The following is a 2,817-nucleotide window of genomic DNA, read 5'->3' on the forward strand; positions in this document are numbered from 1 at the left end:
TCCTTTGTTTTAATGCGATGACCCTTGGCAGTCTCCTGGATAGTTTCTGGATGGGAGCCGATCATCAAAAAGACCAAACCATGATTTGTTGTTGTTTAGTGACTAAGTCATGTCCGACTCTTTGGCAACCCCATAGCCCACCAGGCTCCTCTGTCCATGGGATTTTTCAGACAAGAATACTGGCATGGGTTGCCATTTCTTCCTCCAGAGGATCTTCCTTCCTGTATTGACAAGCAGGTTTTTGTTTGTTTGTTTTTTACCACCCAGCCACCATGGAAGCCCAAACCATGATCAGACATTTGGAATATTCAGCCCCATCACCCATCCTTCTGAAAGGCGAGAGGGACTAGAAACTGAGTTAATGATCAGTCATGGAGGTGATGAGGCCTACATTAAAAATCTGGAAATTGCGGAATCCTGAGAGTCTATGGGCTGATGAATATAGCTGCATGCCAGGAGGGTGGTTATCCTCAGCTTCACGGGGTAAGAAGCCCCTGTGCACAGGATCTTTTCAGGTCTCACCATATGTATCTCTTTATCTGGATGTTTATCTGTATTGTGTAGTATAATCTTCATTATAAAACAGGCTGATAAGTATAAGTAGGTGTTCTCTCGGAGAAGGCAATGGCACCCCACTCCAGTACTTTTGCCTGGAAAACCCCATGGATGGAGGAACCTGCTAGGCTGCAGTCCGTGGGGTCGCTAGAGTTGGACACGACTGAGCGACTTTACTTTTACTTTTCACTTTCCTGCATTGGAGAAGGAAATGGCAACCCACTCTAGTGTTCTTGCCTGGAGAATCCCAGGGACGGGGAAGCCTGGAGGGCTGCCCTCTATGGGGTCGCACAGAGTTGGACATGACTGAAGCAACTTAGCAGCAGCAGCAGCATGTGTTTCTCTGCATTCTGTGAGCTGCTCTAGCAAATGGTCAAGCACAGGGATGAGGCTGTGGGAATGCCAGTTTACATCCTTTGGGTCAGAGTACGGGTGACAAGTGGGACTTGCTATTGGCATCTGAAGCAGGAGGAGGGGAGACGCCGTCTTCTGAGACTGAGCCCTTAACCTGTGGGTAATGGTGCTTCTCCAGCAGCAGACAGTGCTAGAACTGAGTGAAACTGCAGGACATCCACCTGGTGTCACAGAACTGCTTGATGAGTGGAAAACCCACTCAGCTGGAGTCAGAAGTACTACGAGTAGAGAAAAAACAGAGAAGGAGTATGCTTTTTTTTTGCTTCTGTTTGGTTGGTTCGCTGGTCTTTTGCAGGAGTTATCTGCACAGAGCTGGTATTTGCATGCTTGGAGTGGAGGAGGCTCCAAGGAGATGGTGTGGATAAGAAGAGATGAGAACAAACCAGGAGAGACCTTTGAGACACCCTAAAATGTTGAGGCCAAGAAGAGGAAAAGGAGCATGAGAAGTGAGCAGAAATGTGAAGCAACTGCATTTAATAAGACCTTATATGCAAGCTCATGTGCTAATTTAAAAAAAATTAATGTATTGAGGTAACATTACATAAGTTTCAATGTATGACTTTATATTTCAGTTTCTGTATACACTATGGCGTGCTTAACACCAAAAGTTTAGCTTCTGTCAGTCACCATACAGTTGACCCCCCTTTCTCTCTCCTCCCCAGTCCCCTTCTCTTCTGGTATCTGCTACTCTGTTCCTGTATCTGTGTCTATTTTTGTTTGGCTTGGTTTGGTCATTTTAAAAAATATTCCACACAGTGAAATTGTTATGCAGGCTAATCACTTTAACCTTAAACTTTCAGAGCTAGTTAGAAAGTGAAGTCTGTCTAAGCCCCTCCACTGGCCAGCTGTGTGACCTTAGGCAAGTCAGCTAGCCTCTTCATAACTCAGTTACCTCATCTGTAAAATGGATTTATAAAAATATTTACCTTACAGGCTTGATAGTTGGATTAAATGGATGAATATGTATAAAACCCCTAGAACAGTGCCTGTTATGTATTAAGCACTCAATAAACGTGATGTAGCAATTGTAAACAATTGTAAATGTAGTAAACAGCAACTATTATCTGCCTTTCACATTTAAGTGACGGTCAGACAAGTCTGAATCATGAAATATTAAGAGTTAGAAACGGTGGAATCAAGGCTAAAATAACTGATACCAAAGGGTATAATAATTCTACATTCCTTTAATTCAGGATCTTTAAAATAAACTGACTTATGACCTAGTTATTGTTTTTAATCAACCACGGTGCCACATTGTGGAAACTGAAATATTAATATTTCATTTCAGATACAGAGAAAGCACTGGCAACCCATTCCAGTACTCTTGCCTGGAAAATCCCATGGGCAAAGGAACCTGGTACGCTGCAGTCCATGGGGTTGCTAAGAGTTGGGCACGACTGAGCAACTTCACACTCACTTTTCACTTTCATGCATTGGAGAAGGAAATGGCAACCCACTCCAGTGTTCTTACCTGGAGAATCCCAGGGACAGGGGAGCCTGGTGGGCTGCCGTCTATGGGGTCACACAGAGTCAGACACGACTGAAGAGACTTAGCAGCAGCAGCAGCATTTCAGATAGCATTTCAACCTTCATTCCCCACAACCAAATCTTTTTATGGGATGCTGAATATTTTAAGCAAACTCAATTTACTTTCTGTCTTATCTATGGAGTGATTAAATATACTACTTTCCCCCTCAAAAAATAAGGGTTAGTCAGAGTTGGGATGAGGCAAAAACACTAAAATAACTAACTAACCAAATAATCAGCCATCATGTAAATATAGCTTCCCAGGTGGCTCAGTGGGTAAAGCATCAGCCTGCAGCCCAGGAGACATAGGAGATGTGGGTT

The 2,817-nt window shown here is 43.6% G+C and overlaps 1 long non-coding RNA gene across 1 annotated transcript; it reads left to right on the top strand.

Annotated features, from left to right (window-relative positions):
• Nucleotides 1–429: 429 nt before the first annotated feature.
• Nucleotides 430–1,576, top strand: LOC129627986 (uncharacterized). The gene is made up of 2 exons (XR_008702681.1): nucleotides 430–483; nucleotides 1,265–1,576. It is a non-coding gene; the product is annotated as an uncharacterized LOC129627986 (long non-coding RNA).
• Nucleotides 1,577–2,817: the final 1,241 nt, after the last annotated feature.

This window comes from Bubalus kerabau, chromosome 15 (genome assembly GCF_029407905.1).
Source record: "Bubalus kerabau isolate K-KA32 ecotype Philippines breed swamp buffalo chromosome 15, PCC_UOA_SB_1v2, whole genome shotgun sequence".
NCBI classification, from domain to species: domain Eukaryota; kingdom Metazoa; phylum Chordata; class Mammalia; order Artiodactyla; family Bovidae; genus Bubalus; species Bubalus kerabau.